The sequence below is a fragment of the Lissotriton helveticus genome, chromosome 5_1, assembly GCF_964261635.1.
Source record: "Lissotriton helveticus chromosome 5_1, aLisHel1.1, whole genome shotgun sequence".
NCBI classification, from domain to species: domain Eukaryota; kingdom Metazoa; phylum Chordata; class Amphibia; order Caudata; family Salamandridae; genus Lissotriton; species Lissotriton helveticus.
The window spans coordinates 2,035,661,450-2,035,677,179 of NC_136065.1; positions in this window are offsets into that span (position 1 = coordinate 2,035,661,450).

The following is a 15,730-nucleotide window of genomic DNA, read 5'->3' on the forward strand; positions in this document are numbered from 1 at the left end:
TTTGGACATATCAGATCTAATTCTGAAGGACCATGAGCCTTTACTAAAATTTCCCTTTTTCAAAGCCTCGCCAAGAATTTTTTCTTTTAATTTGTAGGTCTTGAAATTTATAAGAATCTTCCTTGGTGTTTTTCTCTCTTTGGCCTTTCCAAACGGATCTCTGTGGACTCTCTGTATGTCTTCTTCCAAAGTCTCAGCGTCGCTCCATGGAAAGTGTTCCACCAAAAGACCTACAATAAATTTCTTTATATCGGTACCTTCTTCATTTTCTGGAACGTTTAAGACTCTTCTATTGTTTTTTCTTGCTTGATTTTCAAGAGATTCCATTTTCTCACTCATATATTTTCCCTCTTGTCTCAGTGTGCATAGTTCTTTCCTGTTACTTTCCACCCTACTGTTCAACCTGCTTACTTCCCCCTCTACAGCTGTAACTCTCTCTCCTAAAGCATTTAGTTTACAATCCAACTTTTCGCACACCTCTTGAATCGTATCTTGTTTTGCTTCCGATATGGCAAATTTGTCTCTCATTTCAGTCCATATTTTCTCCAAAAACTCATCCGTAGTGCTTTTAGAACCTGTTTTTTCAGCCCTCCCAGTTTCCTGTTTCTTCTGCGTCTCGGCAGTATCTCTCTCCTTATAAAGTTCAATCTCTTCTGTACTTTCTGTTTCTCTTGACTGTTGTGATGGTTGTTGCGGCTGTTTCATCCATATCTTGAGGATAGCAGTGAGTTCTAAGTTTTTCAACTTCTTTGGTTTCTAGTCTGATTTTGACTGTTGTTTTGGAGGAGATGTTAAGACGTTTGCCCTGTAAAGTGGGGGGAGGTTCTACTTTGCGGGATTGGTCTTTTTTCTGCTGTGGGAAGGCTAGGTCAGGCTTATCTACTAATATTTCAGGTCGGTTTATATAATCCTTTACATAGTATGTCTGCTGCTTCTGTACCTTAAAAAAGGTTCTCAGTGAGGGTGTTATCTTTATTTTCGGAGATGAGTCAAGTTTGTCTCCAAATAATTTCACCTTATCAGTATGTTTTTTTATGGGCTCAAGAGGTGTTTTTTTTGCTTTTCTTCGATTAACCTCTCTAGGGGTAATATTCTTGGGGTATTGTTCTTGTTTAAGGAAGTTTCTATTTCTAAGGCTGTAACTTGAGACCACAGTTGCCTCTTTACATTTTTTTTCTCCTTGTCGCTCTGATTGGCCAATTTTTGTACTTCTTCGCCTTTTTGATGAATATCTGTGTCCTTGTCCTTGTCCTTGCCTTTGTCTCCCCTGCTTGCTCCAATTTTTCCCCCCTCCTCTGGCGATATTTTACTCATGTGTTGGCTAGTTAAGTTGTCTTCCTCTCTTTTTTTATACCAATCTCTATCTGGTTGCACTGAGTCTCTGGATTTAGACCTGAAAAAGCGCTTCTCTCCTTTGCCTACGCTTCCTTTGTGAAGTAAAACCTCCACAGGGGCTTTCTCGTGGATCCCATGGCGGAGTGAGAATGGACACTGCTCACCTCTGTTGCTGCTGCTGCCGCCGCCGCTAATGCCCCAGAACAGGAAACCGAGCCTTCCAGACGCCCTCCTGTGGGCCGCTCTCGCTCTACCGGCCTCCGCCCAGATTCCGGAGAAGCTCTCGCCACAGTCCGACGTCTCCCCCGCTGAAGCCAAAGCCGAAGCCAAAGCCTGCACGCCTCGCTCGCTGGGCCTCTCTTGTGCCACAAAACCTTCAGAAAGTGAGCAACCGACCATCCCGGTTTCCCTGCATCTGTTGGTATTAGTTGGATTTTTTTCCTTGTCGCTGTTGGTAACTTTTACGGGGAAATCTTTGCTCCACTAAAACCCGCTCATGCAAAAGCAACCAGATTATGCCTTCATATTTTCTCGCATGTTTCTTGTAAATTTTGCTCAGGTTGCGGTGTGTTAGCGCCGATTTGTGCCGCGCTTCATGTTGTCAGGTCTCTTAGTTGAGGAGCTCTCCGACCGAGCGTCCTACTCGGCCGCCATCTTCCTCGAACCCTAGTATGTTGTCTTACCTTAGTATTGTGTAGTATGGGTGCCTTCACACAGACCTACACAACAAAATCAAGGTTTATTTGGATGTCACACTGGTGGAAAAGCAACCCCTTAAATTCATGAAGCTGTACCCTGTACGATTGTCAGGCTGCGCACAGGGCCTCTCTTCAGAAGAGTGAGGGATCATTATTGAAAGTCACGAGAGCTGCAGCTGTATGACGGTCAGACAGAGCACAAGGCAAACAAAAGCATTTACATCTATCTCAGAGTTTTGTAGAGGGTAGGTGGATAATGTACTCCAATTTTGAAATGATTGTTCAACATAGGAAATGAGATACCAGAAACTGGTCCCATTAAAATATGATCTGAACCAATCCTGATGCTACAAAATGTAAAGAACAATAACTAGATTTTACATGTTAATAAAAATGTATGTTTTTTTTTGTCTTCAGCACTTGCCAAGTTAGGGAACCCTGTGTACAAATTAATATGATAAAATAGCATTACTAGAGTAAGACTGAGACTTTGATAATTTAGTAAACCAAAACATTGGCACCGAAAATACATATCTAAATATGAATCTATTTGCTTTTTTTAATTGGTATACCAAAGGACTTCAAAACTTTTTTTATTTTACTGCCTCTGGTTATCTTGGAACTGGCTACTATCTGATATGTTTATAAAGATGGTAAGAGATGCAGTCACTTTGCCTAGTCTACATTTGGCAGTCTGGAACGAGGTCAGTTTTGGAACTTGTAAATTAAACTGATACACTCCGGGATGAGCACGGCACATGCATGAGCCGGAGGTCTATCCGTCTGGGCATTTTTGGTGTTGAAAGGTTTGCGAAACAATGACAGACCAGAATCTCAGCATGTAACTAAATAAATACTACTTCCTAGCCACATGGCTACCAGTCCGGCATGCAATGGCGGGAGTTCACTGAGAATTGACTTGTTTCCCCAGACGGAGAGTACTGAAAATGTTCCACTAATTTAAATGGTTTGTTGATCGAAAGATATCTGTCTGTAGCCTTCACTGCAGATGTACAAAATAAAGAGGTTCACCCAGTCCCTGTGATGCTTAGTTGCTGTGATGCCAAAGCAACAGATAATAGTAAAAAGAGTAGCAATTTCTAAGCAGACATGTGCTGGTCTATGTTTTGGTACCCTTAAAATAACAATGACATTTATTTTAAAAAGCTAGTGTGAGAAGCTATTATGTGATAACTTGTCTCTTAATATCAGATGACCTGGGCGTTCTGTACTGAGTGACTAACAGTTTGAAGCATACTGAAAGAAGAGAGGAATTATTTACGTTTGTAAACTTTAGATCAAAAAGTTACTTTGTAAGCCGAACAATTCATGTCACACATAGGGTTAAACATGCCGCTGGTAAACATTTCTGCACTTTCTATTTAAATATTGGTGTAAAAAACTATGCAATCCTTTTAACTAGTCTGTTTATCTTTGAATGTGACGTGGGATGTACATTATGCTTCTGTTTCAGCAGTTCCTTGTTTCCCTACCAGTGTTTTTGAATTGATGAGTAGCCTCATGTGTACAGTCCAGCCTGAACTGCCAAGCCAGGTCCTCCCTGGACTGGAAACAAGCATCCTAGGACCGGTTTGGGGGTTTCGGTTTGGGGGTTTCGCCCCTCTTCAGCCAGGATAGCTTCATTCCAGTGACACAGTGATCCCAGGACCCACGCCTGGGAATACCTGGCACACTTAGGGCGAGAAGGCAAAAGACACACAATTGAAGGAAGGAATGCAAAACAAATCAAAACATTCACCCCCGGTCAAGAGATCTGGGTTAAATCCATCATTCTTTTGCTCAACATGCAACCCCAGTTTAGACCTGGCCATATGCAAATCAGTCTTGACTCTGTGCCTCATGGGAAGAAGTCCAGCCCCAACTGCCAAGCCAGGTCCTCCCTGGACCAGAAACTAGCATCCTAAGACCGGTGTTGGGGTTTCACCCCTCTTCAGCTAGGATAGCTTGATTCCAGTGGCACAGTGAGCCCAGGACCCATGTCCTGAAGATATGTGGGCTGACTCATAGGCACATGACTATGAGGATATTTGGGCTGACTCATCGTTACCTTACTAAGGGGATTTTTGGGCTGACTCATAGGCACACCACTATCAGGATACTTGGGCTGACTGAGGCAGATGACTGATGATATTTGGTAAATACAAGAAGATGATGGACGGAGCGCTGAAACTTTTCAGACCCTCTCCTCCAGTCACAGATCAGGGTTTTATCCATCATCTCTCTTTAGCTCCTTTTGCCACCCCAGTTCAAACCCAGCTATATGCAAATCAGTCTTGACCCTGTGCGTCCTGGAAACAGTCCAGCCCGAACTGCCAAGTCAGGCCTTCCCTGTACCAGAAACAAGCCTCCTAGGACCGCTTTTGACTCTGTGTTCAGGCAGGGCGCTCCCCACGCTGCACAGCTAGCTGTACCTGTCTGTGTCTGTGTATTTCCCCCTGCTGCTGCCGCAAGTTTGAGCCTCCTGTGGCCGCCCCTGGGTCCGCTCCCGTTTTTCGTTGTAGTTGGCCCACTCCTCTGGGCTACTGTGTTGCATTTGTCATTTATTTTATTTTTATTTTCCTACCCTCCTGGGCCACAGTGTTGCTTTTGTCTTTTCTTTTCTTTTTATTTTCCTGCCCTCCTGGGTTACTGTGTTGTTTTTGTCTTCCCGCCCTCCTCTCCCCGTAGTTCCCTGGTTCTGCTTTCCCACCGCTGCATCCCCTGTGGCCCCGCCCCTGTCACTCGCCCATTCGCCCTTCCACCCGCTCCCACCTCCCCTTCATAATGGCGGCCGTGGTGAGGTGAGTGACCCTTGACCCTGTGTTCAGACTGGTTGCTCCCCATGCTGCACAGCTAGCTCTACCTGTCTATGCCTGTGTATTCCCCCCCGCTGCTGCTGCAAGTTCCTGCCTCCTGTCCCCTGGGCCCGCTCCCGTTTTTGCTGTAGTTGGCCCCTCTCTTCTGGGCTACTGTGTTGCTTTTGTTTTCCCGCCCTCCTCTCCCCGTAGATCCCTGGTTCCGCTTTCCCGCCGCTGTATCCCCTGCGTCCCCCGCCCCCTTGCTCGCCCATTTGCCCTTCCACCCGCCTCCCAGCTCTTCTCCCCTTCTAAGTGGCAAGCCTGGACCGCGCCCAGCGCCAGACCCTCTAGCCCCTACAAGAGCCACGATGCCGCTACGACGCCAACCTCCTGAACGCACTCAATGACGGACGTACACCTACCTGCTTCCAGGCCGCCCCAAAGTACATCCACGGACCCTTCACCTGCCGAAACTGCAGCTTCACCAGCCAACGAACACCTGCACATCCTGCCCCTCCCACCAGGGCAGGCCACAACCATCTCAGATGCATGCTGCTCAACACCCTCTCCATCCACAGGCACACCGTCGAACTCTGGGACCTGCTCGACTCATCCTCCTCAGACGTCGCCTTCCTGACGGAGACCTGGATGAACCCCTCATCGGCACCCGACGTTGTCATAGCCATCCCGGATGGCTACAAGATCACCCGCAGGGACAGCACCAACAGACCAGGAGGAGATATCGCCATCGTCCACAGAAATACCTTCAGAATCTCGACCAACATCGAAGATTCCCTCAGCACCGCCGAACACCTGCACTTCCAGATCCACATCGACCCCAAACCCACCCTCAGAGAAACCCTCGTCTACAGACCCCCCGGACACAGTTCAGCAACTCCATCACAGACGTCGTCATCTCGCACGCCTTGTCCTCCACAGACTACATCCTCCTCGGAGACCTGAACTTCCACCTTGAGAATGACAATGACAGCAACTCTGCCACACTGCTGCACAACCTCGCTAACCTCTGTCTCAAACAGCTCGTCACATCACCCACCCACTCTGCCGGACTCACGCTGGACCCCATTCTTTCCGCCAGCAGCCACGTCACATTCAGCCACACCACCGAACTCCACTGGAGCGATCACCGCTTCAACTTCTCCTTCAAGAAAAACACCGCACACGACCACCCGCAACGAATCCCCCACCTCAGCAGGAACAAGGTCACCGAAGACTAGCTAATCACCACCCTTGCCCGAGACCAACTCAACAACTGACCACACCGCTACAGCCGCCCACCACCTCAGGTAATGGATCGACGATTGCGCCAACACTCTCACCCTGATCAAAAAGCCCTCAAACAGACGCACCAACAGACGGGACATCTGGTTCACCGCTGACCTCCAGGCATCCAAGCTGACCTGCCGAAGACTTGAGAAGAAATGGTACAACGAACAGACACCGAACAACCACACAGCACTTAAGAACTCCAGCCGCAGGCACTACAAATTTATCCAAACCGCCAAAAGGACTTCCTTCAAGGAACGCATCAACAACAACGCACACAACAGCAAAGAACTCTTCAACATCGTAAAAAAACTCGCCAACCCCAACTCAAGCTCCAACAACATCCCGCTGTCACAAGACTTCTGTGACTCTCTAGCCACCCTCTTCCACTGCAAGATCATAGACATCCACGACAGCTTCAACACTCAGACCCCCCGACAGCCGCCGATACCTTAGACTCACCACCCCCCAGTCACACCGGCTTCCTGCTCTCCTAGAACCATGTCAACAAGGAAGACACCATCAAAACCATGAGCTTCTTCCACTCCGGCTCACCGTCAGACCACTGCCCTCACCACATCTTCATCAAAGCAAGCTCCATCATCACACCCCAACTCCGAAAGTTCTTCAACAGTTCATTCGAGACCGCCACCTTCCCGGAAAGCTGGAAACACGCAGAGATCAAGAAACCAAAAGCAGACCCAAAGGACCGTAAGAACTTCCAACCCAGATCCCTGCTCCCGTTCCCGGCGAAAGTCATTGAGAAGATAGTCAATAGACAACTGACACGCTTCTTTGAAGAGAACAACACCTTGGACTCATCTCAGTCCAGATTCCGCAGCAGCCACAGCACCGAAACCTCTCTCATCGCCACCACCGACGACATCAGGTCACTGCTGGACAACGGCGAAACTGCGACCCTCATCCTCCTAGACCTCTCGGCAGCCTTCGACACGTCTGCCACCACACCCTACGCACATGCCTTTCTTAACGCAGGGGTCCACGACAAAGCCCTGGACTGGATCACCTCCCTCCTCACCGACAGAATCCAGAGAGTCCACATCCCACCATTCCGATCCGAAGCCACCAAGATCACTTGCGGCGTACCCCAAGGATCATCCCTCAGCCCGACCCTCTTCAACGTCTACATGACACCGCTCGCCAACATCATCCGATCGCACAACCTCAACATCATCTCATAGGCCGACAACACCCAGCTGATCATCTTCCGCATCAAATACCCCACCACTGCCAAAACCAACTTCCATGAAGGAATGAAGGCCATCGCCGAACGGATGAAGAGCAGTCGCCTAAAAACGAACTCTGACAAGACGGAGGTCCTAATCCTCGGTTCCACCTCCTCCATCTGGAACGACTCCTGGTGGCTGGCCTCGCTGGGAGCTGCGCCAACCCCCACCAACCATGCATGCAACCCGGGATTCACCCGGCATTCATCACTGTCAGTCACCCAGCAAGTCAACCCTGTCTCCTCCTGCTTCAACACCCTCCGTATGCTACGCAAGATCTACAGATGGATCCCCACTGGAACCAGGATAATCACCCAGGCCCTCGTCACCAGCAGGCTAGACTACTCCAGAAGAGACTTCAATGCATACAGAACACCTCCGCACGCCTCATCCTCAACATCCCCCACCATATCACTGCCCACCTGAGGGACCTGCACTGGCTCCTCGTCAACAAGAGGATCACCTTCAAGCTCTTCACCCACGCTCACAAAGCACCCCACGACGCCAGAACAACATACCTCAACAAACGACTCACCTTTTACACTCCCAACCGCCAGCTTCGCTTCGCTGACCTTGCCCTTGCCACCGTTCCACGCATCCACCGAATGACCACCGGCTGTAGATCCTTCTCCCACCTCACCGCCAAGACATGGAACACCCTCCCCATCCACCTGCGACAGACCCAGGAGCTGCTGGCCTTCAGGAGACTTCTTAAGACCTGGTTGTTCGAACAGTAGCAGCTCCCCCACCCCCTCAGCGCATTGAGACCGTCACGGGTGAGTAGTGCGCGATACAAATGTCTGAATGATTGTTTGATTTGGGGTAACACCTCTCAACAAACAGGCTAGCTTGAAACCAGTGGCAAAGTGAGCAAGGGGCCCACGTCTGGGCATACCCTGCCAACTTGGGCCAAACAAAGCAAACAAGGAGATAATGGACGGAGCGCGGACACTTTTCAGACTCACCACGTCACAAATCTAGGTTGAATCCATGATTATTAATTTTTTTGATTATACAACGTGTATGGAAACATTCCCCCTGCAATTGGCATCAATAAAAAAGACGTGCATACAGTTCGATGATCTCTGATGAGTACGGGCGTCACAGGTCAGGCTGAGTCCATGAGGAATAAGAGAATCATGATATAAACAGGAGATGAACATGAGGAAGCAACCGAGCACTACACAATAAACAGACCTAGCAGTCCCTCTCCCCCTCTCCCTCCCCATCAGACCCCGACCCCTCTGGCGAGAATAATTCATCACTTGTCCCATCCGAATCACTCAGAGACAACCCCGTAGTACACATGACTCGCCAGGCGAGTAAATCGTCCTGCAATTTCTCATCCCTGCGTGTACGCTGCATATGTGTCTCCTCGGCCAGGGACCACTCCCTGACATCTCTAAGCCAGACAGGCACCTCAGGAGCCCTCCGCCCCATCCAGGTAAACGCTACCCTACGTCTCGCCAGTACCAACATTAGTTGCAGTAGTTTGTAGGAAAGGTTCCTTTTCTTAGGCTTAAGGACCAAAGCTAGCAGGCAGTGAAGCGGGTTCAGGTCTATCCGAAGGCCGGTGGCGGTGGTTATACGTTCCACCACCTCCGCCCAGAAGCTCCTGACTAATGTGCAGTCCCAGGTTAAATGTAGGAACCCCGCCCCCTCCATACCACATCTGGGGCAGTTGTCCCCCCTATCCCCTGAAATACGCTTCAAGGAAATTGGAGGCAGATAGGTGCGGTGCATAAAATTGAAGAGTGTTAGTTTGAACCACGCATTGCATGATACCTTACGTGTGAGGCTCCCTACACACTTGCGCTGCCCCTGGTCCAGGGCGGTCCCAAGGTCTGCCTCCCAAGCCTCCAAGGAAGGCGGGACCGGTGGGGTTGAATCTTGTCGCGTGGCTGAATACAGCACAGAAATCAATCTACGCCCTCTACCAAAGGAAAGAAGGATGTTCAGGGTATGGGACATCGGTGGCGCTTCTGGGAATTGGGGCCAGGCAACTTTCACCACCTCTTGGAGGCCCCGGTAGTGTAAATATTGCCCCCCTCCCAGTCCAAAGGCCTCCTCAGCCTGTTCAAAGGATACGAAGGACTCACTGGGGTAAAGGTCAGCCAAGGTCTCACAGCCTCCCGCCCGCCAGTCCCGAAAGGACATGTGCTATTCCATGGCTACTATAGGGGCCAGAATCCACACCGGCAGCTCCCTATGGAAGGGGGCTCGTCGCAGTATCTTTTCCATGAACCGCTGCCAGATACCTGCCGTGTGGCGTACCACATATGGTAGGGCCTCGTCCGCTCCCCGTCCCCGCATCAATGCGACCTGTAATGTCCGCTCGTTTGCTCTACCGGCCAGAAGTTTCATCTCCCAACTATCTGCGTCCGCGAACCACCGTGCTGCCGGCAGTAGTTGTGCCGCGTAGTAGTATAAATCAAATCTCGGCGCCTCCAGACCTCCCTCCTCCCAGCTTCGGACAATGGCATGAAGGGCAACCCTGCTAGGCCGTCCCGCCCAAAGTAGAGACGTAAGCAACGTGTTAAGTGTGCTGAATACTAGCGGCGGAGAGGGCACAATGAGTTCTGGAGGACGTACAGCATCCTAGGGAGCATTACCATCTTAGCGACGGCTAGCCGCCCCATGAGGGAGAGCGGCATGGAGTTCCAAAAGGATACCGACTGCTGTAAGGACTGAAGAATCCAATCGACATTCCGGGCCAACAACGGTGCATCTGTTGGGGCCACCTGAATTCCGAGATACCGGAACGCCTCCCGTTTCCAACGCAGCCCAAGGCTCGGCAGATCTGTTAGCGGCTCAGGACCGTAACCCGCCAGGGGGAAGATCAGGGACTTACCACGATTGAGTTCCAGACCTGAAGCCTCTCCGAAGCGGTGCAGGTGCTGCAGCAGAATGGGTAGCGATTCCCGCGGGGCCATTAAATAAAAGAGGGCATCATCCGCGCACAAGGACACCACGTTACACGAGTCGCCTACTATTATACCACACTGCGCCATTTCTGTTCGGACTTGAACTGCCAAAGGCTCTATCGCTAGGGCAAATAGAAGCAGCGAGAGGGGGCACCCCTACCGCGTACCTCGTCCCAACTGCCATTCCTCTGATCGTGCCGCACCTAGTCTCACCCTAGCACGGGGGGCCTATACAATATGCGGACCCATCAACAGAAGTTGGGGCCCAACCCCATCACGCGGAGGACCTCTAGCAGGTACCCCCAGTCAACAGTGTTGAACGCTTTAGCGAGATCAATCGACACTAGGACCATCTGATCCTCCCTGTCACGTACCTCATGTATAATGTGATTCAACCGCCGTAAGTTCATGGCAGTGTTGCGCCCCGGGATAGATCCACATTGGTCCGGGTGTACCAGGTGGGCCATATGTGGCGCCAGCCGGGTGGCTAAGAGTTTGGTCAGAATCTTCACATATGTGTTTATCATGGTGATGGGGCGGTACGCCGTAGGGTCGCACCCATCTCTTCCCGGCTTCAGGATCATACAAATTTCGCCCTGGTTCATACTTGGCAGAAGAGTCTCACATTCAAACGCCTCAAGATACACTTGTAAGAGGAGGCAGGCAAGGGTAAATGTAAATGTAACTGTGTTGGACTTGTAAAGCGCACAGCTGCCCGTAAGCGTCCCGGCGCTGGAGACCGCTGGGGAACCCGTCCTGGCTTTCCCTGTGAGATGGTCCCTTCTGGGTATCTCCAAGGTGAAACCAGGCATCCCCAGCGTCTGTGGGGGGCCGTTGTAGAGATGAGGCAAGCTTAATGCCCAGAGTTGCTGAGTGTGATCCTTGGTTAGAGTAGGCACCGAGGCGAGAATTGTCGAGTCCGCTGACCCTGGTCCACGACCCTGCCGCGTCGGGAATTGAACCCTGGTCCCAGGCCGTTCTCTGCTTCCGGGTCTGCCGCCTCTAACCAGTGAGCCACACCACTCTACTTTGGTGTCCCGAAATGTCTGATAGAATTCAGGGGGGAGGCCATCACTCCCCAGGGATTTAGCCCTCGGCAGGCAGGCCACCCATCGCCACTCGCACTTCACGCAGCGTCAGTGTTTCATCCAATTCTTCCAGAACTGCCCTCGGAAGGGTCTGGATGGTCAATCCCTGCAGATAAGGGAGGTACAAGGTCTCGGTGACCGCGGGATCCGCGGTATATACTGTTTGCAGGTGGGATTGGAGAACTCGGAGAATGCCCACTTCTGAGTGTACCACTCCTCCCGTAGGTCCCCGTAGGGCCACGATCCTCTCCGGGGTGAACTCACACCTAAGGATCCAGGCCAACAGCCGGCCCGATTTCTCACCTTCTCTGTGAAGACGTTGCCTGTATTGGCCAAGGGTATATTTGTCTAGACGGTCTAAGATGTCATGTACACAAGACCGGGCTGCCTGCCCCGTCTCCTGATGCAAGTCATCAAGGTCCGGCAACGTTTGCTGGTGCAGGAGATTATCCTCTGCCTCCTGTAGGTCTCGGAGAAGCTGCTTCCGGACCCCATAGGTGAGGCCCATACATTTGCCCCGTATCACCGCCTTCAGGGCGTCCCACCTGGTAGAGTAGGTGAGGTCTCCCTCGTCCCAATTCAGATCTAAATAGTTGGTAAGGGCGGTCTCCACATGGTCCCTCCCCACTTGGTCCTGTAGGAGATCTACCGGCATCCTCCAAGTCCGGGGGCGGGAGGGCTGTCTCTCCCGACTCAAAACGCATGCCACTGGGGAGTGGTCGGACAAAAAACGGGCCTGATGTGTAATCACCAGGGAAATAGATGCGTCTATGTTTGCAGCCAAAACTCTGTCCAACCGGCTATGTGTGTTGTGACTGGGGGAAAAACATGTGTACAGTTTCTGTGTCGGGTTGCTCAGATGCCACACATCACTAGCCCCTAAATTCTCCATCACCTCCCGAAGCTGCGCTGTCATGCGCGGCTTTGTGCCCGCCGGGTTGGGAGCCTATCTAGTACAGGGTCCAGGACACAGTTAACGTCTCCAAGCCAAAGCAGGGGGCCTCCAGGTCAGGAATGAGGACCTCCTGCAGGGTTAGGAAGAATTCAGGGTCGTCTATATTGGGTGCATATGAATTCAATATTGAAAGATCTCTCCCATCTAGCTTCGCCCGCAGGAGCAGGTACCTGCCGTTTATATCCGCCTCCACGTACTGAATGGCAAATGGGACCCCGGGTGCCACCCATATCAGGACCCCCCTAGCGTATGTAGAAAAGGAGGAGTGAAACATCTGGCTCCGCCACTTTTTTCCTAACTTTTGGGCACCCTCATCATCAAGGTGGGTCTCCTGCAGGCATGCAATTGAAACTCCGTGTCTTCGGAGGAAAGACAGGACCCTATGCCTCTTGGTGCATGTGCCTAGCCCCCTCACATTCCAACTTAAGAACTTATATCCCATGGCTGGTGACGTGGCCCACCCGGGCCTACAGCTCTACTTCCTGTGACCCACCAACTCCGTGCCCGAACTGTGATACACATGATGCCTGCAACAATTCCCCCCCAAAACCCCAAACCCCCCTCCCACGAGCAATATTCCTGCAACAACCAAACATGCTAATATGCCCTTCCCCTGCTGGTGCCAGGACGAACACAGCTTTCCCATGTACCCAAATGAGCTAAACCACCCCAACAATTAAAGGAAAGAAACCTCTCCCCCCATCCAGCTCCCAGCTCTAACCAGCTAATTCAACAGTCATAGGCAACTCGGTCTCTTAGAAGTGCAACACATGCGTCTGCCAGGACATCCGCCCCTCCCAAGGGCCCACCCCCCTACAAGGTCAAACATGTCCAAGTGAAGCCCCCCATCGTCTCCAGCAGGATGCGACCCAGAGGATCCAGCTAACGTTCACCATATAGGGTCAAACAGAGTGACAGCAGTATGTCCCTCAGGACTGGATCTCAGCCGTAGCCGATGGTTCCCCCACCGTCTCAGGGATCGTGTCGACGGTAGGCGGGAGAGCATCCAAAGGAGGCGGCAAGGTGTCCGGAACCAGCACTTCTTCCGGGGGCATGACCTGCTCATGCCACCCAAGGATCCCCGGGTTCTGAGGACTCTAAGTGGAGGGCTCCATCATCTTCCACCGTGACTCTCCGTCTCTCTTCGTGGTCAGCCTCGTCAGTCGAGCGCCGGCGTCTGGTTCTTCGGTTCTTCGCAGGACGTGTCCCCCACGTACTTCTGGATCTACCTCATTTCCCCGGCGGGAGGGCGTCCCCCCTGATCTCCAGCCACTCCCATACCTCTTCAGGACCATCAAAGAAGTGTGCCTTGCCTTGGGATATGACCTTAAGTTTTGCGGGGTAAAGGAGCATATATTGGAGGTGCAGTTCTCGTAACTTCTGCTTGACCGCTAAGAAGGATTTTCGTTGTTCCTGAACTTGGCGGGTGTAATCCAGGTACACGGACACCCTGGAATTTTCAAAGGTGAGATCCGCCGTTTCCCTCGCCGCCCTCAGGATACAGTCCCTGTCCCGATAGTTAAGGATTTTGGCAATGAGGGCCCGCGGCGGACACCGGGCCTCGGCGGCGGGACCAGCGCTCTATGTGCGCGCTCGATCACAAATACATCGGACAGGCCTGTAGGGCAAAGTCTGGAGCGGATCCAGCGTTTCAGGAAGAGCTCAGCATTCCCCATCTACGCGTGTTCCGGAATGCCAAGAACTCTGATATTGCTGCGGCGCGCCCTCCCTTCGGCATCCTCCGCTCTACGCTCCAACTTCCCCGTCGAGGCAGAGAGCAGCGAGACTGTCTATTTGAGGGACGCCACCTCCTCCTGCAGCTGGACTATATTCCCCTCCGCCGCCGTGACTTTATCGGTTACCTTATGGAGATCTGCTCTCAGGAGATTCACATCTATGGATACCGTCTCGATCTGTCTTACCAAGGCGTTGTGGGACCCCTGTATCGCCTTCAGTAGCTCCGCCCGGGAGGGCTCGCCGGGGACGTCCCCCTCCCCATCCTGACCGGATTGACGCGTGATGCGCTGTGAAGGGAGCCGCTGAGTGGTGTACTGCGTGATGGAGTTTGGCAGTGAGCCTCGGGCCATCCTGTCCTTGCGCATTATAGGAGTCTATGGTGGCCCCTCCCAGACGTCCGACCAGATGAGGTGCCTCTCGACAATTCCCGGGGTTGCAGAGAGTCCCCAGCAGTCCCACAGACTGTGCGCCACCAGGGGCACGTACAGTTCCAGGCCCCACTCACCGCTATGACTGCTCGTGGTATCCGTCCTAGGGAGAAGGCTCTGCCCTGAGTACGGTCATCCGGGACCGTTGCAAGCATCCAGGATAAGTGCAGTAGTTCAGCACCTACAGCTATCCAACCAGGGCAGCGATGCGGCCAGGGGACTGTATGGATCCAGGTCCACTCTCCGGTTCCTCTGTAAGGTGCCGCCGCGACAGTGCCACCGCTCCCCCAGTCGCGGAGGCACCCCCAAGACGTCGAGGGCAGGTCAGGCGTCACAATCTGATGCTTCCTGATTTCCTGAGCTCTGGTTGTATACAGCGCTTCTCCCGCCGCCGCCCGCTAGGCCCGATGTGCAGAGGCCCAGGATCCCAACAGCTCCGCCCCTTCGGTTCCGGCCGTCACCTCGGGCACAGCTGGCACCCACTGCAGGGCCGGACAAGCTCTGGGGGCCCCTTGATGACGGAGGGCCCTCCAAGGCAGCAGGCTCACCAAGAGGACCGGGCAGATGGGAACCCCGGTCCCGGATTGCTGCCTCCGCTGCCCCTCCGCGCTCCGCCACTGGCGCAATGCAGCTATGCCGGGGGGTCCCCTATGGCAGTGGGTGTCTCCCCGGCCTCACGCGACTCACCCTCAGTCTTCAGGTGGCGGCAGGATCGCATGCCGCCTCCTCCGGTGCCACAAGGGCGTTGCCTCCTTGCCACAGGGCCCGGCGAACTCGAGGGCACTATAAGGGCGGGAGGTCCCGGATGGCAGTAGGGACCCCCGCAGCTGCTGACGAGTCCAGACTAGGCCCAGATTCTACTGGCACCCAATGCAAGGAGCGCAGATGGGTGCGAACACTATGCCGTGGCGACAGAGCCAAAAGAAGTCTGGCCGCTGAGTTTTGGACAACTTGCAATTTCTTAGCAAGAAAGTCCGGACTACCCACCAAAAGTGCGTTTGCATAATCTAAGCAGGACAAAATCAGGGCCCAGACCACAGTTTCTTTGGCACTACCTGGCAGAAGGGGAAGAAACTTCCTTAACGTTGTCAGGGAGCCAAAGCAGGTCCCGGCCAGCTTCTTTACTTGTGTTGCGAAAGTCAAATTCGTCGAACCAGCGCCTTTACCTTTACCCACAATAGGACATGAAAAACCATGAGGCCAGAGCTTCTCTCTGAAATCCGCCGAAAAGGA